The sequence below is a fragment of the Rhipicephalus microplus genome, chromosome X, assembly GCF_043290135.1.
Source record: "Rhipicephalus microplus isolate Deutch F79 chromosome X, USDA_Rmic, whole genome shotgun sequence".
Lineage (NCBI taxonomy): Eukaryota > Metazoa > Arthropoda > Arachnida > Ixodida > Ixodidae > Rhipicephalus > Rhipicephalus microplus.
Window position 1 is genome coordinate 136298074 of NC_134710.1, and position 24996 is coordinate 136323069.

A 24996-nucleotide genomic window follows, 5' to 3' on the forward strand; every position below is an offset into this window, starting at 1 on the left:
CGGGTGTCGTGCTGTGCCTGCACCGCTGAACTCACGCTGCACAATTTCTGAACTTCGCGTGCACAGCCGTGAATTGGTTCCGACCGGTGCAGGTGAATCGAACGGACCTTTAGTAGCACGCTTCACCGTGTAGTTTGAGGGCAGAATGACAAATCTGCGCCATGTGCGCCCGCACGACAAAAGTGGCGCTGGTGTAGCAAACGATGTAAGTAACAAAGTAATTTTTATTCAGTGTTTATGTTGACTAGCACTAAATAAAAATTACACTCAACTTTTTATATTTATTTATGAGTTTTAGTGTACCTCGATTTTTTTTTATAATTGTATTAGGAGAACACACTGAAATTATTGCGCTGACGCCTGTGCTGCCACTGCTGGACGTTTTTTTTTTTTTTCGGCGCAACTAGGTTCCCGTTCGCACTACTTACTCATTTTCATATGGTCTGTGGTTGGCGAGCACATGGACGGGCGAGCTTGCGAGCGATGTTTTGATCGTGTGTGTGTGCCGCAGATTTGCGTTTCTGCTTATTCGTGATGAAGGTTAGTGTATATTTATCTTTATGGAGCGCGAAGTAGTTGTGGATTTTGCTGCTGGGTGGAACAAACACATCGTAAACACGTCTTCAGCTATCTGCAAGCCTGTTCGCTCGTCGGACAAAGGACCGAGCATGCATCAGCGTGCAGGTGAGTGGCATTTCCAGCAACATTTAATGCTCTTACAATACATTGTTGAGTGGTTGCGCTATTGAAAGAGAAATGATTTGCTCTTATTCACCGTATCCATTGCTAGCCGTATCGGACTAAGTTACCTCTATTACCGCCTGCATACCCTCTTGCTTCCCCTGTCACCATTGCAGTGCCAGTGTACTTTTGCAGTTAAAAGTTCATTTCCGCAACACTACCTCGCTTGAAAAAACATTGGGGCGGGGTTGTAGCTGCATTCATACTGGCACTTTTCTACCATTGGCTTTATGTAATGTTAACGGCTGAGTGTTGGGGCCTTGGGCCGCATTTTTTAGAGATGTAAAGTGTATGTAAATCAGTAAGTGAACAAATCATTGTCGCATCACTTCACTGGCATAGCCAGGCGGTTGCGCACAGAATTTTTTTAGGCCGGGCGTAGGGAGCCCAAATTGACGACCATATTCGCTTGCCCGGCCTATTCAGATAAGCGGACCCCCCCCCCCCTCCCCGCACGCCTAAAAAAAAAAAAAAAATCTGCCCACATCACTGCGTCACTTGCTTCACCTCTGCGCTGAACGTACTATTTTATAAGCGCACCATCAAGCGAGCAGTTTACATATTGACAGAACAATTGGAGGAGGAATGACCCAAATCTTTCAGATTTCTTTAGTGATGTAAAACCTTAGCACAACTGAATATTGTAAAAGACAATCATAAATGCTGTATGTTCTCGTTAGCGCTGTCATTATTCTGCATCATGAAATCTTTATGCGCTGTGAAAACTTGGCATGCCGTTGAAGTCACATATCGACGTTAATACCAATCGACGAAAATTTCGACAACCTCAATAACGCCGTTTGGGATTTGCCGCATGCACGTAATTCGGCTGATTCCCACTTGGCTGTTCTTAACCTGACTTCACTGCTACCAAATGAAACAATATTTGATGCATGTCTTTTACTTTTTTTTTCAGGGATATGACACAAATTTGGTTATACTGCAGATAAAGATGCTCCCAACGATGCTAAAGTACAGAAAGCAAGTGAATTTGGTAAGTGCAGACTTTTTGTACTACGTATATGAAAGCATCGCTTTTTAGGGGCAAACTGTGCATGTGTTGGCCAGAGAATAGTTCATTATGCCACATGGTTACACTGGCACTGACAATTCGACATGGCTCCGCTGGCCCGTGTGTGTGCTCACACTGTTACCGTTAAGATAAAATGTTTATGTTTTCATTGCAGGGATTGCTGTTTGTACTAAAAAGCCAACTGCCAAGATTTGTTTACGCTGGTACTCCTAAATGTATGCTTTCCCTATTTACATGGATTTTGGCTTGCACAAAGCATAACACTTGGGCCTAGATTCACAAAGCTGTCCATGCGCAGGCCTTCATAACAGCGTTTCTTGACTTGCCTTTACCCTGTTTTCTGCAGATGTTTCGTGGGTTTAAAAGTGCCACAGCATGTTGACCTCCCCCACTCTGAAATATTTGCGTTCAAAGTTCCGCAAGAGTGGGCTTAACTTTCTTGTGCACCTCTTTGCTAGTCCAAGATACTGAAGTGTTATGCTCTTACTAGAGGTGGCAGTGTTTCTAATGTTTGTATTTCCATCACATTGACCAAGTATGCGATCTTGGCTTGACTGGTAGCACATCCTCAACAAATGTCTTTGTGGCACATGTAGAAGGCAGTACAAAATAAATAGGCAGACATTCACACCGGGAGCTAACTTCTAATAATGCTTTTTTTTTGGAAACCATGGTGTGCTTATTCCAATTTGTCTAACAAGCAGTAACCTGTTTGGCTGTGAACCAACAAGACGTTGAACTAATAAAAGCTTCACATCTTGTTGCTCTCAAATATATATGTATTGGCAAGCTATCTGTGATACTGTCAAACAAAGAATCAGAATATCTGTGCATGCCTTAAGATATATTGCTTCGTTTACATATCTCGTGGCTGTGACTCGTCAACCGAGTGAACAAATGCACCCTAGTTTTCTAAATTTAAAGCATTTTTTGAAGGTAGCACGGTCTACATTTATTTGTCTATAGTTTTGTCCAGCCATTTGCGTCAGGTACAAAGAAATATACTGAAGATTATCATGTAGCCTCTGCAAATGGTTGCTTTCAAGCAGGCTTTGCATGCTTGGCTTGTGCCTACATGTATTGCACAATTCAAGACGCAGCAGCGTATGATAGAACAGTAGAATCGAGAGCAACTATGTGCGCGAGCTAAATAAGTATTTTAACATGAGCGGACAGTACGTGTTATTTGCCACACACATGACCTCATTTAGAATGCCCATTGGTGACTGGGCTCATAGAAATGTAACTCAGCTGTGTATAGGAAACAAGTTAACTGAACCTAAGGGTATCTTTAACTGCTACAAATATGCCTTGTTGAGGTGCTGCACATTTTCTTCCAGAACATTGCTGTCCGAGACATCATGTGAAGAGCGTCTACCACATCAGCATTTATATGGCTTGCCAAGTAACGTTTGGCCGAACCTTCCTTTTTTTCACATTTCGTTTTGCAGTAGACATACTAAAAAGTGAGCGCTGCTTCAGTGTGTGTGACTCATTGTTATGAATTGATTCTGGCATGTTTAACCTCACACTTCTATTTTTTTTCTTGCAGCAATGAGATGCTTCACATATGCCTGCGGTGACGTTCTGCTGCGCTAGCCTGATGGAAACACCAGCTGCGAAACTTGAGTTCTTCAGAATTGGAGAAGTTGCCCTTCTCTCACCAATGATGACACAGACTGCCCTATGCTAGAAATTCAAGATTGTTTTTCCACGGATGACGCAGAAAACCTTTGATGTATTATGGTGTTTGTTTAGTGCTGGCTGTGGTGTGGCGAAGTCTACTTTTACGTGTGGTCACACGTCGCCTCATAAAAAGAACAATAAAGCATTTATTTTCCTTTCAATATTGTCCACTTTTTGTGTTAGAAGCACCCAAGCAGTGCTCTTCCAAGGAGCTCTCGCCATGTGTTAAGCGTGTGACAAGCATACTCGAGATAAATACTCATTTCCCCAAGGAGTAACTGGAAGCATGTGCAGTTGGTTTTCAGAGAGTAACTGCAAACACGTGGGAGGAACGGTAAAGAGTAACTGTTGCTCTTAGAAGAGCAACTGGTGGGAGTAAGGGTTGGTCGGCAGGGAGCAACTGTTGGGAGTAACTGTTGGTCTGCAGGGAGGAACTGGAGGGAGTAACTGTTCATCCCCCGAAGGAGGAACTGAAAGGAGAGCAACGGTTCCTCTCTCTGCAATTACTCCTTTTAGGAGAGTAATGGGAGTGGCAATGCAATTGCTCCCTGAAAGGAGCAACCCCTATACCCCTGTTGCTCCGTTTTGGCTTAGAGTGTAAGTGGCCACGTGTAACACTGCTATATTTATTGTTAACAATATAGCAGCATTAGAATATAACAGAGTTAGCAATATAACAAGTATTGTTACAATATGTATAAGCTCGAGGACGCAGGATCAATTTCAGCAGCCGCGCTAGCCATGCTCTAATGAGGGAGAAATGAAAGAAATCCCGTGAACTCGCAGGCGAGGGTAGGGTTCTCCATTAGGAGGAGTCAAGTATATCGTCACCAAGTATCATGCACTTGTCGCAAATCGCTGGGCTCTTCCGACACTGTCGCCCATTGCTTTAGTTTCGTGCATATTAATTTTCCGACGTATACCATTCTGCTTTCGATGCCCCGCCGCGGTGGTCTAATGGCTAAGGTACTCGGCTGCCGACCCGCAGGTCGCGGTATAAAATCACGGCTGCGGCAGCTGCATTTCCGATGGAGGCGGAAATGTTGTAGGGCCGTGCACTCAGATTTGGGTACACGCTAAAGAGCCCCACGTGGTCGAAATTTCCGGAGCCCTCCACTTCGAAGTTTCTAATAATCATAAGGGGGTTTCGGGACGTTAAATCCCACATATCAATCAATCCTGCTTTCCTTGTCCAGTTTGATAATCATGAGTATAGCAATTCGTCTCCATGACACTGATGAGTAACTCAGGAGACGTCTTTAGCACCACTGCGCGTACACAGGGAGGTGACACAACATTCGACTAAGGATCTCCGCGACAAAGATCTCATCGCTGTGTTGAGGTCGTTGATAGGCACAATGCACAACCATCCTCACTTGAAGCACACATCATGTTCTGGATACCTTGGAGCCACTCTTAGGAAGCCTTTTCATGAATTGTAGTGTACTTCATACAAGACAGTCGAAGTCGACTAGTAATCTGTGACAGTTCGCAGTTTTATCACAGAGTGAGCATGCGTGCTACACGCTGCTATGCGTGATAGCGTATTACTTTACCTCTCTTTCCTTTTTTGATATTTATATTTTTCCCTCCCCTTCCCCGCGTAGTGTAGCAAACTGGATGCATCCTGGTTAACATCATCACCCTTCCTTTGCTTCTCTCTCTCTCTCTCTCTCAGGAGACGAATTGCAACTCTTGATTACTGAATTGGATAAGAAAAGCAGAGTAGTAGGTCTAAAAGTTAATACGCATAACACTGAACTAATGTGCAACAGTCTCAGAAGAGAGCAGTGCCTTGCGATTGGTTAGAGACACTGAAAGTTGCAGAGAAACACGTCTACCTATGACCGATAGTGACTGCGGAGCCAAACCATGAAACTGAAGTAATTGGAACAATAACAATGTGGTTGAGTGCATTCAGCAGGTATCCTACCACTACAAAGGAGGAACATGGAGGCGCACAATGGAGGTTCAACTTAAATTTAGGAAGACGCAGCGAGCTATGGAAAGAAAAATGATGTAACCTTATGAGACAACAAGAGGGCAAAGTGCACGTCAGGGAACAAACAAGTTTTAATAGCATCTCAGTCGAAATCAAGAAGAAACAGCCTTGGGCAGGGCATGTAGCGCGTATGTACGATGACTGCTGATCGTTAAAGAGTGACAGACTGGATTTTAAGATTTTGCGAACGTGGAACAGGTATAACGTGGCCGCAGCAAGCACACGACTGGGCTGACTGGCGGAACACTGGAGAGGCATTTGCCCTGCAGTGGGCTTAGTTATGATGATGATGAAGATGATGATGATACAAGTTAAAGAACCCCGGGTGAATCAATGTATCTATAGTTTACTACTGTGCCTCATAAACATGTCGTGGTTATGGCACATAAAACTTCAGAATTTTTTCTATATGATATTTAAAGTGAAAGTCGACTTGCGTACTACAATAGGTACCTTCTGTTATATTTGACTCGTATGTTATCATTTGGCACAAGCTTAATTTGACTAAATTGATCTGTATCTGCGGATGGATATACTTATTCCTTCAGTGGTCGCCTCGCACTGCAGCCGTGAATGTAGTATTGATTATTATGGCATTGGTCCACACGTTTATCAATGAACACGCACAACTTATCGAATAAAAAATAGTGCTCAAAATGACAGCTCCGAAAGATAAACTAATTCATAAAATGCAGTTACAATCCTCTCGAATCGGTCACCGATAACGCTGGTTTTGAATCACGTCGCACTGGATATTTTTTGCTCAAATCGAAAACGGACACAGCGTTGTGTTCTAGTGGATACCTAGTCATCGCGGTATCTGCAGCAATGAGCTGGCCAAAAAGCTGTGAGAAATCCACACGTACAAACAAACTTTGTTTTCATACCTTTATCGAGGATTGACGCAGCAGGATACATGAGTAAGCTGGCGCAGAACTCAACATTCCAGAAGTGGCAGTCAGCACAGTTCGCACATCATCGATTGTATTCTCTTGACCCATCTGACTGCGGCTACCCTCTGGTATTTCCAGGAAGGAAGGTACAGTGTTGTGCCGTCTGCGTCTGGGCATAGCCTTCACCGATGTCTACTCATCGAGGATTGGGATCGCCGACAGCGCACAGTGCAAACTGAGCCAACGATGAGACCGTTGAACACCTTTTATGTTGCTGTCTGGCATACGCAAACAAGTGCTTCACCTCCGCAGTGTTCTAAATCAACTGGATGGAAGTAGTTCACTGTCGAGAAGGTATTGGAACCATGGCACTGCCCATCCCAGTTCCGAAAGAGAACAAAAGCTCGGTTGCGTTTTCTCAAAGACACGCGTATGTTTCATGTTTTGCGATGTCAAATTGTTACGCGTCGGCCCAATCAGTGACATTCTTCTCCGCCTGTAAAACTTTCCTCTCCCCTTCTTCAGTGAAGGGTAGCCTATACCGGGCTCAGGCCTGGTTATCCTTATTATTTCTCTCTCTCTCTCTTTCAACTTAGTGGAACGATTTTCCTAAATAAATCGCATCAATAAGCGATATATATTGTTTCCAATGCCCACAGCCAACCTTTTTATAAAATTACATATTTGCCTTTACAATGATTTAATCATTGAAAAACAGCTGACAGGTCCGAAAGGCATTGCGTAAGCAAGTTTAGTTGCTACATTAAAAGCACGAACAAAGAAACAACAGAGTTGCAGTGCAAATGAGCAAGAACGCACAATTCAATAAATTAAATCGAAGTAAAAAAAACACAGGAGGAAATCTAAGGTAAGTCATGAAAAATAAGCACGGAAAACCGCAGCATACCACGAAATAAAACAAGCAACATTTAGATAACGAAAATACATGTCAGAGCCCTATATCGCAAGAATTGTATTAGACTACCTCAATATTCTAGAGCAATGTATTTAAGTCGATGTGTTGTGATCGCGAAGATCATTGCACATGTAAATGGCTTGATGAAGTATTAAAGGGGCCCCGCAATACTTTTCAAAGTAATCGTTGAATGTCTTCATTAAAAAGTTCATTACCACCCGAATCGACTGCCGCAAAAATTTTTAGAATCTGTCAAGTACTAGCGGAATTACTAATATTTGTCGCACGCTGCAAGCACTTTGTAAATGCGAACGTATTTCTTAGTCGGGCTATGTCAGGCATCTGGCGTTGTCCGTGGCGTCCGCGCGCCGGCAGGTATTACCTCTTTGCTCTCGCTCTCTCTCTCATAGTAACAGCTGTGGGTGCGTGCGCCCTAGCAACCGAGGCCTGAGGTGCGAGAGAGTGTAGGAGAAGGTAGGTGCAGTGCTTCGCCGCTCCTTCTCTCACCGTTCGCTTTCTCTCCTCTCTGCACCCCACTTTCCCGTCAGCTCGCTCCTCACTCTCAACCGTTCGCTGGCTGGACGCTTTTCAAGAACACCTGAAAACGTGTGCTCTAGAGCCGCTGTGAAACGCCAATGCCTAGCCGGGAACGCTGGCGCCCTACTCTGCCATCCGCTTGCTCCTCACTCTCGATCGTTCGCTGGCTGGGCGCCTCTCAAGGCGACGGCAAAGGTCGGTGAAGGCGAATGTCTGACGGCAACGGTAACCACTCTCAGCGCAAGAAATGCATTCGCATTTGCTCACGATTCCATTCGGGGAGGTGGGGGCATGGCATTTTTCTATCCTTTCATCCCAGTTCAACCGTGAACCATTCGTTCATAAAGAACACCTTCTAGCATCTGTAATTGAGGCTGTTAAGCTAAAATATTTAGAACTTGCTCATCCAGAATTGCTTGCTAAACCAACTAGAGGAAAACTCGGAACTCTAACGAGTCGCTGAATTGTGTAAAAGTGCACTAACTAAAAAAAACGTTTTTCCGGACGCTAAACAATGAAAATTTGCACTCTTGATGCCGTGTTTACTTTTAATAATGACAATATAGCCCGTGTGAATGTGCTGAACTCCTCTGGAATTTCACCATGGTACTGCACCGTGCAGGGCCTATACGCACCCTTGCTTGACCTGCGTCGAGAATACTTAACAGGGCTGCACAGCAGGCTACAAAGGAGGCTCGTCAGTCAGGGAGTTTTAACACAAAACAAAAAAAATGATATTGGTGATGACCCTGATGAGTATCTAGTTGGTGCTGAACAGCCCTGTCACTTTGCTGTCATCCCGATGCACATTTGAAATAATGCAAATTTTTAACTTTAAATGCGTATATCTCAAAGCATGCTTTTTATGTACTTATGTTCCTTTATCTCAGCAACCACAGTATCTAGAATTATGTTTTAGTCAGGTATTTAGATAAAGTAACAGACAATATACTCAAGCTGAATTATGGTTGTCTGAGGAAGTGCTGTTCTTCAATACATCTGATAAATATATTATCGAGGGATAATTAGGTACTTGAAGTAGACATCTTACAAAAAACTGGCGTAACAACTTTCAATGCTAAATCTGCTTCAGTAAAAAGAGGAATGACCTATGATCACAATGATAGCAAAATAATTACTGTAACTATTATTGTTCTGGTGACAAAAGAACATAAACTTCGCTCAAAATACATGGTGGGTATTGGGCTTATCCTGTTCCCTTAAATAAACTGGAAGTACTTTAGTCTTGCCCAGAACAGCTTGTCACTTTTTATATGCTATGAAAACGTCATATTTATACCAAGAAACGCAATTCCCTCTTTTTAAAAGTTAGGTTTCTTGGCAAGGTGTTATACCAGTTCCAGACAGTGTACACTCTCTGGACAGGGTCAAGATTATTCTCAAGAAACAGATGCATGGTCATCGGGGCACTTTATTGACCTCGATAAGATATAGTCGTCAGCAAAGGTCATAAGGTTGTAATATCTGATTATATGTTATTTGGTCATTTATGACAATAAAGAAAGGCAGCGGGTCTAAGACGCTGCCCTGTGGAAGATCACAAGACTCGGACATAGGAAAAGAGATAAGAAAAATTGTTAACTTCCATCAGCTATTTGCAAAGGCAAATAATATAATGAGGGAATTCAATCGAATGGTATATCATTTAAAAATAAGATAGGAAAATGCTCTAGGTCTGTATGGCATTGTTTATGGTGGAATTAAGGTCAATGGTGTATCCGACAGGTTCGTTTCACCGGCATGCCCATCCTGAATCCGCGAATCCCTTCTCAAAGGTCATGACGCACACGTGGAACGAGACTCGGCTGGCGCTGCTTATTTATCTGGTCTGCATCTTGGAGGTGAGTGCCTAACTTTTCATTTACTCGCCGTTTGGGTTACAGCTCGTGCCACTAATGATCTGTGTCATGTAGTACCTACGCAATATCTCAGAATAGGCCGCTTCGAATAAAGTCGAGGCCATAAACGCAGTGCTCCTTTGTCGATGTTTTCGTGTGGCTTGTATCATGCATGCTTTTTTCTGAAACGGAGTGCGTACTGAGAGCAGAAAAATAGAGCATTTACGCAAATCGCAGATTGATTGTCTTGGTCGTGTTTACATTTCCAGCGTTACATTTTCATTGCGCTCTGATTACTTGTCCACAGCAGTCGCATTACTCTATGCCGACAGTGATCGGGCTTGTCAGCACCATAGTGCAGCCGTGGGATGTGTGCGCCTCCCTTTATGCTGGCGGCGTTAGGTGAGCCTCTGTATACTGGCACCGTAAACAGAGGCTCACCTAACACCACCAGCTATACGCCGCGGTGCCGTAAGACGAGACGAGATCTACCGTGGAATCTTGCCGCGCTGCAGCCTACCGGCGTGTTCTCCCCGTCGGGCCGAAGTTCGTCTCCTCCGCGTTGTCTAATAGAAGGTGGCTGGCGGCAGGTAGCACCGAGGTGCGAACAGCCAGAGAGAACTTTCAACTCAAGCAATCTAAAACAGCATGTGAATTATTACCGAAAGCTAGAAACCACGACTCGTATAACGCGTTCTAAAAACATAATAAAAAGAATCTCTGCTTCGTCTGCCGTGGTGGTATGGTGGTTACGGTGGTCGGCTGCTGACCCGAAGGCCACGTGTTCGATGCCGGCCGTGGTAGTCGCGTTGTGATGGACGGGCAGTGGTAGAGGCCCGTGTACTGTGCAATATCAGTGCACTATAAAAATGACCACATGGTGAAAATTTTCTGGGCCCCTCCACCACGGCGTCCTTCATAATGATATCGTGATTTTGGGACGTAAAACCCCAGGAATTGTTTTTAAAAATCTGTTAATCTCCAATTTTGTTAGTACAAAATTTTCTGTGTAGAACAATCGTAGAATTTTCAATACATGAAAAATATGGTAGATATTGCAAACTTTTTTCATAGAGAGATATTATATATTGAAATATGATAGTTCATATTAGCTGATTATCAGAGTTTTTTTTTCTGTAGGCAAAGAGTAATTTGATATGTGTACAACGCGAAATAATTTTTATAGCTAATGAAAAAGATAGAAAGTTGTGTGTTTTGTACATGTTTGGTTGTAAATTTAGTGTTGAGGTGGCCCTAGAAACAAGCTATGGTAAATAACACAACTTAATATTAACCTTCATTGGTTTCTTGTCAGAGAAAGTTATCAAATCGCTTTTTTTAAGAGATAAAAGCTTTTTCGTTGTGGTTGCTGGACTCTGTGGTTGCCGTGTTTATACCTTGAAGCAATGCGTCCTAGTTGTGAGTACTAGCTGCACTTGCATGAGGAACATTGAGACAACGTATCAATTTCGACCGTGCTTACTTTAATAGTTTGCTGTCTAGTACTAGCCTGCATGAGTAAACGAGAGACCCAAACCGTACTAGGGTGCATTTAGCCACATGCAGCTATCCTCTGACAGTTCGAATAGTGTGATTATGCAACACTAGTAAGTGACACCGATACATGCAGAAACTTATTACCTGTGCCATTGCCTTCACATACGTGGAATTTCGTATAAGTTGCGTGTTTCTTATATTCCCCTCGAGCAACTCACCTTGGCACATTTGGATAACCGATACTGCTTCTCTGTGCACATCTACACTGATGGATCCGCAACTTCGTCCGCCTCAGCTGCAGCCGTGCCCCGCCTCGGTGGTCTAGTAGCTAAGGTACTCGGCTGCTGACCCACAGGTCGCGGGTTCATATCCCGGCTGCGGCGGCTGCATTTCTGATGGAGGCGGAAATGTTGTAGGCCCGTGTGCTCAGATTTGGGTGCACGTTAAAGAACCCCAGGTGGTCAAAATTTCCGGAGCCCTCCACTACGGCGTCTATCATAATCATAGGATGGTTTTGGGACGTTAAACCCAACATATCAATCAATTAGCCGCAGCCTTCGTGATCTCTCAACTTGATATTTCCCGACAGTACAAATTAGATGACAGGTCATCTTCGACAGCTGCAGAACTTGTTGCTATACAGGAAGCCATAAAATTTGTGAATGACCAAGCACCACGTAAATGGACGATTCTGTCCGATACAAAATCAGCGCTTGAAGCTATCCATTCTAGCTCAAGAAGAGGCCAATTTTTTTACGAGTTAGCGTTAGGAATCGTCCAGGCATTTGACCTAACACGAAGGAGCGGTCACTTGATTACACTCCAATGGATTCCGGGACATTGCGGCCTGGTTGGCAACGAAACAGCCGATAGCGAAGCAAGAGCGGCAGTATACAACAATCCTATATGTATGTCAAAGAACCATATTCGCGAAGTGACGACAACACATTGTTGACATCGCTCAGGCGCGAAGGCGTTGCCACTTACCGGTCGCTACCAAATCACCCTAACGAGCGTCTGCGGGTAACAGACCCCGGTATGACTTTTCGTCTTCCAGATAAAATCAGCCGAAGACATGCTAATATCCTGCACCGGATTCGCCTGGGCGTCGCCTTCACTCGCCACTACACCCACCTAATCAGCCATGCGGACAGCCTGAATCGTGAGCGCTGCCAAGTGCGCGAAACCTAAGCTCACATATTTTGTGACTGTGCATTATACGTGCTATAAAAATGCTAATTGCAACGTTGGCAAGCATCGGGCGAACGCCAATGAGTGAAAGCCACATATTGTCAGCAATGAACGACCAAACAGTGTCAAAAACTGCTACAAAGGCTGTTTTAAATTTTATAAAAAGCACTGGATTGGATACTAGACTTTAGGGTACTATGCTAAGTGGCTACTGTACATACGCACCACCTCTTCTTGTCCCCATCATCACCCTTTCTCCATATTTCCTTCCCCCTTCCCTTATCCAATGTATAGAGTAGCAGGCTAGAGTAAACTAGCTCAGGCCGACCTCTCTGCATTATAATAAATTCTCACTCACTATTACCTGTGCCATAAGATCTGGAAGTGGCAAGAACACCACAATTAACAAAAGGATCTATTGAAATCAGAAAAAAAAGGACATGTTTTTTTCATGAACCAATACAGCTGTATTAAAGTCACAATGCCTGCTATTAAAGTGACAATGCGGTGCTACCCACCGTTGAGTATTTGCAGCAATGTTTGGACGAACGGATGAAAAAAAAAAAAAGGAATACGAAGACACAGCTAACTACTGGGGTTTATTAAAGCCTCTGCAGATTATATGGCTGTTGTTATCTCGAGTTAAAGGCTGCTGGTCAAAGATCGAAAAAGTGAAAAAAAAAAGACATTTAAAGCATAGTGGGGCACTTATCATGAAGGTAGTTGATTTTTTTTAAGGTGAAGCTTCATTAAAAAGTTGTGTCAGTTCTTTTCTGTTCTGTTTGAAGTTTGCAGGGGGAGAGCTACTTAATATCTTTGATGTCACTTCCACCTTAAAAGGGACAGAGTGGACACCTAATGTTGTTAATGAAATAGAATCAATTTATTTTTTCGCTTGGAAACAGAGTTGATACCTTAATATTGTGACTGAAATAGAATCAATATTTTTTTTCAATTGGAAACAAACCTTACAATTTATTTCAGCAGAAGCTTTTACATTCACAAAAGGTATGCCTTTTTTTACACACTCTCAAGTCTATGTGCTTTCGTCATTGCTAGCTTTTAAATAGTAAAATGGTTTACATGATGGGTTGCAATAGTGCCAACTTTTGTATACTAAAATTGAAAGCTCTTGTTCTTTTCAGAGAGAACTGAAATATTATAGGGCAAGTAATTGGCTCAGGTGGTTAGTGTCAAAAATGTTCTTGAAGCCCATATAGACTTACTTCTATATTTTGTTGCATATATTTGATTGAACACACTCGTTATAAATATACTGTTTTTTTAAGTTCTGTTAGTGTTATACCTGGGATAAAATTATTATTCACAGTGCAGTAGAGGGCACAAAAACATTAAAAGTGTGTTTTTTAAACATTCTCATAAACTAAATCTAAATACAGTACAGTGAATTTCATGATTTTTGGAGATCAATTTGATGTGAAAGATTCTATGGGAAGCTGTCTTGGCTGCATTTTTTTTTACTATTTGAGTCAAATGTTACTAAGTTAGGGGCTGTCAGGATATCTTAGGAGCTGTCAGGAAACTTAGGAGCTGTGAAGATATCAAGGGCTTACCAGATATGTCAATCGCACTGATGCCTAAGGAATAGCTGTTGGTGCGATATTATGCCTGCACTCACATCTGTGATTTTAAGAGCACAGACTTCAGGTTTATCAAAGTCAGGAGCATGCCACGGTGCCATGATGCGCATATCATCATTTCTGCTAGGTAAAACAGCACTTCATTGTAGCTTGTTGAGTCAAATATGAGAACATATTTATTGTTTATTACATTGTTTCAAACAAAGATAGCCAACATTGCAAACTCATTCAACATTGCTTCAATACGATGCCCGATTAGTCTTTTCTGGAGCACTTACAATCACTAGGGTGGCTATGTACACCACCTGGAATTCCAAGGTTCAAATGCAGCCGCAACTAATATTTACTGTATCTTTTCATTGAAAATTTTCACTCGTTGTGAATCTGCTATTATTGGCAACAAGAGTACTGTTGTACTGTCTCCTTAATGCTTACTCAGAGATTTTCAGAGTGCATTCTTGCTGTAACTGAGTTAACATAGGCAGTGAATCTCATGTGGGTTATACCCACATCCCAAACACAGTAGTGTGCAGTTATGCACCCACGTGACTGATGGAAAAGGTTTGACAACGTGTTAGAAAAGCATGCCACATTATTCATGGCACGGGGTCATTACACAGCAGTTACAATGTGACACTCAGTATTAAATCTCTTCGAGGTGCTGCTTCTATTGTTCTTGAGACAGCTGTCGCCTATCATGCCAGTGCAACTATGACTGCTCATGCCACAAGCACCTTGGTGACCTGATGTTGCAGAAAATTGTGTCACCGCATCACCAGCAAATTATCAAGCGCCATCATTTTTGCTGCATCATACACATCCAATTCTGGACGGTTCAGCGTTCAGTCCAGCAGCATGGAACAGTGACAGGCGATCAAGCAGCTCATAAGCACACCCATATCTTCGTTGCATGAGGCTATAGCACTGCAGTCAAAATTTCATACTCATTGTTAATGTTCTTGCACGTTAGTGAGTGTGAAACAAACCTGTACCATTAGATAATGTTTACTTAGTCGTCATTATCCAGCTTAAAATTTGCTTTCGAAATCGCACATTCAGAACTTAGCCTTCGAAAGGTGACCTTCAAGACCCGCAGTTGTAATTTCTGTGTTTAATTTCACACTGGCAACCTCGAGCCGTAGTGAGTGCAAACATTTAATACTGGTAACCTAGCAAGAGTATTGTAAACATCGCTGGCACATTGTTACTGTGTTTGACAGCATGCCGAATTAGTCAGCTAGAGCACAAAAATCAAAACAGCACCCACAAGGGCATCCAAATTTTCGTTCGTAATTTTACATTACTTCAGTGGGACGAGTGGTGGCGCCATGAAGAAGTTTGTATAAAAAGTCAGCAACTATACCTTGATTTTGAGAGCCCATGCTTAGGACAATATTCAACCATTAAGATCAGAGTCATTAGACCCATCATTGCCAACTTGTATAACAATTAAGAAGCTCATTCTGTGATGAGTAGCAGCTTTCCTGTTGCAAGGCAAGGCCTCTAGCTGCAAGTTCGTAACATCATTTTGAAATATGAGTGCGGCTTTTATGTTTTTTTATGTGACACCAGACTTGCTGGCCTTTTTGACATTACACATGGGCTCTCAGGTTGAAGCATTGTTTCCATATTTTTCTACAGCTCTTGATAGGGTTTCTCACTACATATTTTACTAACACCGCAAAACATTCCTCTGAATGTGCTCACTTGGGTTAAAGACTTTCTTTTGTGCAGGCTTCTGTTTACATCTATTAATCATGACCAAGATTCTTCTGCTTGTGTGACATCTGCTGTATTCCAAGGAAGTGTGCTCAGTGGAAGCCTGTACCCAGAAGGGTGCCCCAGGAGTTCTCCCCCCTCCCCTCCTCTGAATTCACATGCTGTGGGTTGTCCTACTGAGCATAAGTATTGAAGAAAGTCATTTTTCATGGCCATCAACATGTGCCCCCCCCCCCCCTCCGAAAAACATTCCTGGCTACAGGACTGTCTCTTTATGAGCTCGTTATTTCTTCTTGCTCGTTCTTCATTGTTTGTTTTCACCTCGCATTGTCTACATGTGTAATAAATACAGGGTGTTTCAAGAAATGTGTCCAATATTCTTTAAAAATTGGAGAAAGGAGGTACTTGCGTGCTAGTTGAAGCATTGCCTTTCCTATGACAAAAGGAATCTTCAGATAAGCACAAACATTATTTGCGGCATTAATTATAGCAATTAAGACAATTACCTTTTTTACCAGTGGTAGTAGCTGGTCGAGTCAAATGGGCAAATGCAACTCCTTTCTACAAAAAGTCTATAGCCACTTTAAAATTTTGGAAATGCAGCCAATGATAACCACCGTGGAGTGATGCAATCTGCCTAATTTAGCTGTCGAAACGAAAACCGATGCACCAAACAGCACATCTACCATTCATTTCGACAACGCCCTCAATGACGACACTGTCTCTCTAGCCATTGTCAACCGTCAATTTAGACACTTTGCTTTGTGCCCTCTTATCAACGCTCACTTAATCTTTTCCCCCAATGCAAGAGAAACAGTGTCGCCGTGAAGGGCGTTGTCGAAGTGAATGGTAGATGACTGTTTGGTGCATCGGTTTCGGATTCGCCAGCTAAACAGGGCATAATTCATCGCTCTGTGGTGATTACCAGGGGCCACTTTTTCTAAACTTTAAACTGGCTATGTACTATTTGTAGGAAGGGGTTCAATACGCCCATTTGACCCTGACTTGTTATGACTTGTTATATATATACTTGTGTTAACTTCTTTAATTAGTGCCGTAATTATTGTTTGTATTTATCTGAAGATGCCGTCTGTCACAGGAAGACACCGCCGCATGTAGCACACAAATGTGTCTTTTCTCTAATTTTTAAAGATATTTGATACATTTCTTCAATGATGTGTTAATGTTATCTCTAATGAGTCATTTTATGCCAAACCATTCAACGTATTTCCGACCATCACGAATATGGGTGATAGAGCTTCCACATATTTCTCGAAGTGCGAAACTCGTCCTGGCCATTTATTTTTGTTGCCAAAAATTTCTTCCCTATTTACGAGAGCCTATTTGGCGCCAAGTTAGGCAAAAGGTGTCAAATAAAATTTTTTTTCAAAAGAAGTTTTTGGAATGCACTCTATTAAGGACATTTATGGCAAGTTAAAGAGGTTATCTAACTTTAAAATAATGACTTAATTTTGAATATGAATTCTTTGGGGGCTTTTCACACGAGCAATATTGAATAAAGTTGCCACATTTGGGATTTTTTCCGGGAACATTGTAAGTTCCAAGGATACAAATAAAAATTGTACTGGTGCCAAGTCAACATGCTACAAATTAAAAATTATTCAGGCACTGATGTTATAGCAGACACTCTGAAAAAAATTGTGACTGTCACTTTGTCTGGGAAAACCTCGGTATTCAGCATCAAAGACTTTCCTTGGTGGTCGGACTATCAATATGCACAAAATTTCATTGGAAATCTCTATGGACAAGCGAATTATAGGTGGAATTACTAGAGGCTATGATTTTTAAGTTCGAAAACCTATTTTTTTGAAATACTTATCTGCACCAGCTTTCGCCTACGTAACTCTAGCGAAATGACACACTCGCAAGGGCAATCTTCAGCAGAATCCCACTGACCTTGAATACAGAGAGCGAATTTGGTGCTTTCTACAGAGTAATTGAAATGGGAATAGGGTTATCGTATGCATTCCATTGCCAACGGAAGGGTGCTGCAAGAACTGGGTTCAGTATGGTGACTTCCAGGGGAGCCATGCAGCTTTACAGATATAAAGTCAGACATCCTGCTTTCCTGGAGAGTTCCACAAATGCAATAGGTGTGCTTTATACATTCACTAAAAATATTTAGTCGTATTCAGCACATATGTCTCATAGCATGCTTGTAGCATTGATGCAGTACACTGATAAACGCTATCGTAAAACAACCGTTTCTTATTTTTCTGGCTTTCAGGAGAGCACCCTGCTCCCTGAGACCTAAAGCCTGTCATATGAATACAGAAGCGAAAAAAAAAATAATCCATTGAGAACTGGTAGCCAGGGTAAAAGTCTCGTTTATGTTGTGCGTAAGGAATAATTGTGTACTGTATACTCTTTAACGGCTTGATGGCTCATCTGGGAGTCATCAATAGTGGCGTAGCCAGGAAGGCAGGAGGAGCTGCTTAACTCTCCCCCTCCCAGCACAGTCCAAGTATTTTTCATCATAAAGCCGTGGATTGTCCTTATAGTGTGACCGGTTCGTGACCGGCTAGTTTATCGATGATTCAGCAGAAGGCGCTGGTGTGTGTGACAGACGGACGGACGGATTCACGGTTACCGATAACACCCTCTGAAGCTTCGCCCCACACATCATCATTCACATCTTAGATATGTTGTGATTTTCTTAGTTTTGCATCTGCATACCTACATGCACGCATACAAACACACAAGAATGCACATAAAGTATGGCCGAAGTCACCTTCCCCTCACACATCAACCCCACGCAAAAACTATATTTTTGCTACGCTGCTGATCTCCACACTCTAGCGACATTCATCGTAGCGCACCTCTGTTGTTAATGAAATGCAGATGATAGCCCCATTCCAATTTCAATCACTCCGCATCAAGCTTGCTGTGTGTACCTCAAGTCCGTGGAAGTCTGTTGAATATTGCCCTTGCGAGTGCTTCATGCCGCTTTAGTTAAGTAGGGGTAAAGCTGGTAGAGATACGTCATTTGAAAAAAATACTTCTCGAGTTTTAAAAAATAATACCCTTTAGTAACTTCATCTATATTGAGGTAGTACATAGAGCTTCAACATGACATGTTGTGCATATTTTTGTCCTACCACCAAGGCAAGCTTTTGATGCTGAATACAGAGCTCCCCCCCCCCCCCAAAAAAAAAATGAAATTCACAATTTTTTAGACTACCTGCCAAACATAAGCGCGTAAATAAGTTTTAATTTGTAGCATGTCAAAAAAGTCACCAGCACATATTTTATTTGTGTCCTTGGAATTTACCATGTTACCAGAAAAAAGTCCCACAACTGGCAACAATATTCAATATGGCTCGTGGGAAAAGCTCTTGAAGAATTGATATGCATAATTAAGTGATTATTTTCAGTTAGATCACTTCGTTACCTTGCTGGAAATGTCATTTATTGAGTGCATTCCAAAACGATATTTGAAAAAAATTGTTGTTAACGACTTTTAGCTAAGTCGACGCCATACCACAGACTCTCATAACTAGAAAGCAAAATTTTTGGCAATGGAATTAAATGACCAGGACAAATTTCAGACTTCGAGAAACGTGAAAATTTTTTCCGCCATATCCGTGATGGTCAGAAAAAAGCCAGGTGATTTTGCATGGCATAACCCTCATCATTGTATTGTTAAATACATTGAATTACTCCTTTGCTCCTTTCGCCTCCTCTAACATTGTTAGCCAATATTTTGGTGTGTTTATGAAGTTGTTTGTGCTTTCAGCCATTTCATTCTGTATGATATGTATAAGTTTTATTATGTGTGATCATTTATTTTTGTGCTGCAAGCCGGTGCTTTTAACAAGGCCTATTAGGAGTCTTGAAATGAATAAATATTTGTGCTCGCTCTGTTTTTTTGCTCTGTATTCGCCTGGTGTGGTTGTGCTGACAAAATGTTTTTCCTCTTTTTCAGAAAAGAAGTCTGCGCAATACTGTTACAATAGGAAAACAACACAGATGCTTTGGGTATCTAAAGGTTATGATATTCCTTCTTCGTATTATGAATTCCAGATAGAAAGCCGCCAAAATAAAATAATTTTTTTGACAATTTTTTGTTCACACAATTTCTAGCATGTATGTGCTGTATTTTGTTTTATTATCATGGGAAAATAAAATTCAATTTCAGTGAATAGAAAACTTGTACTTGTTGGTTTTTAAACATCTGAATTCACTTCGTAAATTTTTTAGCATGCCCAGGTGCAGTCAAAAGTTCCCAGGTGACGCTGCCACAGGATTAGTTGGAACAGTGGTCTGGGAAATTTTGACTGACCTTGCACTTGCAGAAGAAGGATCTGCTGATTGCGTATGCCTCATAGTGAATCTAATGGAAACACGTTTGTTATTTACGGATATGTAGCAATAGTATTAAGAATGTTGTGTGGGAAATGGCCCTACGGAGCAGGCGTTGTTCCGTATAGCAGCCGTTACTATATTTCTTCATTGCGGAGATCTCCGTGAAGGTAGAACGGGCTGTACGTTCTATGTGTTCTACGTGATCTCTCTTGTACCATTTTCTGTTTACGGAAGTGTTTGGCAGTATGTTACGTACGCCTATTTACGTAATCAAGGGAAAACATTTTTGCAGTATAGCCACGCGTGTACGAAAATAATGGTGAAATTTTCGTTTATATCTCTGAATGCAAGGCCTCCTGGCTTTGCATTCAAATAGCTGACTTTATAACCTTTATTTGGTTCAATATAACGAAGTTTCTTGCGTTGTTGCGAAACAAGCCATTTTAGAATAGGGTATACGCAGAGCTTTGCGCTAGCGTTTCATGCCACTCTTTATAGGCCTTGCGCTAATCTCTTGTGTAAGCACATAATATTGCTAATAAAACGTATACGCACCGAAGCAACGCAAACAATACGAGTTTCATAATAAATCTCACCATTGACAGGGTGGCAACGCGTGTCGCATGACTTTTCTTAACGCGGGCACCCGTGAACTCCGTTTAACTCCCTCGTATATGCGACAACAGAGATGCGGTCCGCGTCACACGGTCTCCCTTACAACAAGGAAGTTAAACAAAGCTTCTCGCACAGAAGTTCAGTGATCTTCCTTAGCGGTGGAAGGAAGTACTCTCGTCGCCAGTAATCTGTAGTTACAGAAGAAAATACAAACACGAAACAGCCGCAGTCAACAAAGTATAAACATCACCCCAGTCAGCCAAGAACTTTAATAAAGGTGCCCTGAAACACTTTTCCAGTAACCATGGAATGAATTCACTGGAAGAGTTTATTGCCTTACTAGAGAAAACGCTTAACAGAACAAAAGTACAGTGTTTCCAGCATTTCCGTCAACATCCAGCTTTTTTGCAGGTGTACGCATCTGTAATAAAAGCCAAAATATGATTTCCTTGTTTAGGTGTGAATAAATTATAGTTTATCTAATCACACGTGTACGATTGAGAATGTTTTCAGAAATATTAGACGCAAAATCTTGCATGCGGAGAAGGTATTTCAGTGCATTACGGGCCCCTTGCGGCTTCTATACTCAAAGCTTCTAAAATTGCCGTGTGACATGGGCGTAACTCAATCGATGTATTGTATTATTTTTTGCAATCACTTACTGCGTGATGAGGAAGTCTGAATAGTCAGTGCTTTTGAGTATCAATCAGTTCACAAAGGCTAAAAGACAAAGAGGTTGTCAGTTATCCGATTTTAATGTTTATTGTGCAGAGCGCCCAGAATGTGGCACGCTTTTGGTTGTCCTTTTCACTTCCGATTGCAATTTAAAGTCGTGTTCAGAAATAGGGGGTCCTATTTTGTTCTATTCGAAGGAATAAGCAAGTAGCCAAAAAGTAGCCAATGCGTTTTTTAGATGTGAAACAGCTTTTGCTCGGGGTTGCGTCTGTCCCTTGCGACCGTCCGCTCCCCCACTGCTCATGCGCCAACAATTACGGACAGGGTACCATAGCTACGTGAAAGCTTCTCTATGTCTTACCTCGGTCGCGCTTCATTGAAGAGAAAATGCAGCAATAAACTTGCACTTGCAACGAAACAAATGAGATCATATGAACCGGGCATGATCTTCTTGTGCGAAAACTCAGCTGCCCATATATATATATATATAAATATATATATATATATATATATATATATATATATATATATATATATATATATATATATATATATATATATATATATATATATATATATATATATATATATATATATATATATACGTTAACGCCAAAATTATTGCAAAATTGTAGCACCTATTTGAATAGTATTGCAAGAGATTAGACAAAATTTATCAATATCTTGCCATTATCCTTCACTTTTGCGTATATAATGGATCCGTGATGTATGTTTAAGCTCTGTGGTGTCACAGCAGTGCCTTAAAACACTACGCTCAATTTCGAATCGACAAGGCAATATATATTGCCTTGTCGATTGTCAATTGTGTATTGCCTTGTCACTCATATTGGGGAACACACAGCCGTGAAACTACTATTTATTCAGCGTGTTCCATGTCCTGCCAAAATATTTAAAGATGTACTATATGGTACAGTCGAACTGCTCAATAATGCACAAGAAAATTGAAAAGATACGCTCTTTTCAGGGACGATGTTAAAAACATGGTACGAATATTTACAGAAGGACGTGAACTGACTGTTGAACGAAGTTATTGGTAGATATATATATCGCACACCATTTGAAGCAATGGTTCAACTATACCTGAAACATCAAATGACTAGCCGAAGGGCTCAGTCATATGCGTTCTATAAACCGGTGGGTGTCCAGCGGTAGAAATCGAAGCATGTATACTTCCCGGAGTCGAGCCGGGCGTCTGTCCCACTGGGCCAAGCCCTGCATTTAGGATCACATTTACGGCTCCTAGCAATTGTTCACTGTCAAATGGCATACGACAAGTGGGCCACCCCCAGTTAACTGGCTTTGCTATAGGATCGCTTATATACCGTTCGCTGAATTCCTTCGTATATAAGCGCCGAAATTCGCTAAAATAATAGGAGCGCGTAATGGCAGCGAATTTACAATTCTGTCGATATTTGGCCTCTTGCATGTGATGTAGCGTTTTAACATGCCAAGGCAGCTATCTTTTTGTTACACCATTTTCCGCTCATTTTACAACAGTTTTTCTCTGTCTTTTTGCATACAATTGAACTAAAACAAAGGGAACCAGAACTCTCCAGTTTGAATCCAGATAACCTGCGATTCACATACAGTGATAGTCGTGACTTTTGAAGTATTGCTGGTAAATTATATTTCGCGAGCCTTCTTCCACACCGAGGGCTTCCAAGGAACTAAATTGTTTAAGGTAAAGAAGAACGCCACGTGAAGATTGTTGCAGCCTCTTCAAACAAGCTGTCGTCAGACGCTTTGGACCTTCATGATCGCAACGTCGCTGTACCTAACATATCTGTCAAAGGCACTCTAAAATAAACAAGACGTCTGCTTTCCTCATGCATGGAATATTTCTGACAGCAGACAAGGTAGGACGTATTCCGACTTGGCCGCATCAATGATAACCAGCTTTCATACGCACTATATATGTGTGTGTGTGTTGAACGTCAGACGCACATTCTTCGTTTTTGAAATGACATGCAGACTCCTCCCAAAGCGTGGAAATCTGGTCGATGCACATGATCGAAAATGAATTGCAAGCTTATGCAAAATGATAGTTGATGCTCGGTTTTGGTCGAAGCACTTCATGCGTTGCCGTGTGTAAACGACGTGGCACTCCCTCGAGGCAACTTCAAGATGTCTACAGGAGATGATCAGTCGAAGGGCCAGGTTTTGTACGCGTAAGTGTTTTAGCATTAGTGGGTATAATGGCGTACATCGCGCATTCGTTGTCTCGGTCTGACAGCACCGTGTCCTGTTCTTCAGCATTCATGTCGTCCTGCACGTTACAATTACAGCCTGTGTTCATGTATACACACTCTGTCATTGGTGGGCGCTCTCGAGTGCCGGAGAAAACACACTGCACAGGCGGAACAATCACTGGCCCGCGTCTACACCAGCGACGAACAAGATTTGGGAGCTGTAACTATTTTTATTTGAATCTCTAAGAAGCCGTGCTGTGCTAACCAAAGATAGACGCGCAAAGAAAACGCGCGAGGAAGAGAAAAAAAAGAAAGAATTGTTTACCTAAAAGAAAATATTCTTTTTATTGGTGGTCCACGAAGCGGTTCAGTCATTTATTTTAGCTTCTTAAATGATGAACGGATCATTGGAAGTCTTGTATACATGAAGTTGCGCTTTGTGGTCGACCTCGAGGTCCGCCGGCTACCAGGCTGTCGTGCAGGAACGATCGAGAGACGGCACGCCCGCCAGGAATTGAACAACTGAACTTTTAATGGAACAACTGAACTGATGGCTTCATGCCATCGAGCGAGTGGCTGCTCATGAGGAGCACAGGCGATGATGGTGAACGTCGTCTTCTAGGCTGATGAAGACGAACTTCCAACGCGTTTATTTATTAGTTTACAATGCCTCAAAGGTCTCCCCCCCCCCCCGCCCCCGAAAAAAAAAAAACAGTGCGTGCAAAACGGCAGGTCAGGCCATACATGTAGGCGGCGTTATAAAAACATCAGTGAGATAACATTTTGCCCAGTAGCACCCTCAAGCAGTATTTGTAATGATAGCAGCCGTATCCTGCCTTTATATAGGCAATTCCTCGCTGAAACCAAGCAGTGACATGCAAACTGCGTGGTCATCGCTTCGCGTAAATCAAGTATTTAATTCGCCAATCTCTTTTTACGTGCAATAACGTGCCATAAGTGGTCGTTAACGCTTAACAATGACACCCCAGGCTATCGTGATTTGTGACAGCGAATCGCAACCCTTTTCACGAGCGAACAGCACCTCGTTTGCCCTAGAATTTATATTAGCGCGAGTGCATATCAATACGTCAAGCACTTTTTCTGGTTTCTTTTCTAACCTTCCTTTCGCTTCGGTTTGTTTGTTGCCTTTTCTCTCGCCTGTGGACAGAATGTAAATGCACCAGGAATATGTGGTATGGGATAGCATCAGTTTCTTGAAGATTCGTATATAGGGACAGATATACAGCCGACGCTGACGTATACCCTGGCTTCTCGTGCTTAACACTTAAGAAACAACCAACAGTCAGATTTCACAGTTGTAGTGTTTGCACTGGCGCGCGACTAAACCCGGCACAGGCGAAGACTAAGTGTAATATACCCCGACGATAATGTTTATTTATTTATATTTTATTTATTTATTTATTTATTTATTTATTTATTTATTTATTTATTTATTTATTTATTTATTTATTTATTTATCCATCCATTCATCCAT

General features: G+C 42.0%; 2 long non-coding RNA genes across 2 annotated transcripts in view; one reads left to right on the forward strand and one right to left on the reverse strand.

Moving 5' to 3' along the window:
* Positions 1–365: 365 nt before the first annotated feature.
* Positions 366–3621, forward strand: LOC142775780 (uncharacterized). The gene is made up of 2 exons (XR_012887004.1): positions 366–684; positions 1658–3621. It is a non-coding gene; the product is annotated as an uncharacterized LOC142775780 (long non-coding RNA).
* Positions 3622–20926: 17305 nt separating this feature from the next.
* Positions 20927–24996, reverse strand: part of LOC142775783 (uncharacterized) — a 670285-nt gene continuing 666215 nt past the window's right edge. Inside the window, exon 4 of the long non-coding RNA XR_012887005.1 lies at positions 20927–21037. This is a non-coding gene — a long non-coding RNA (uncharacterized LOC142775783). The remainder of the gene's footprint in view (positions 21038–24996) is intronic.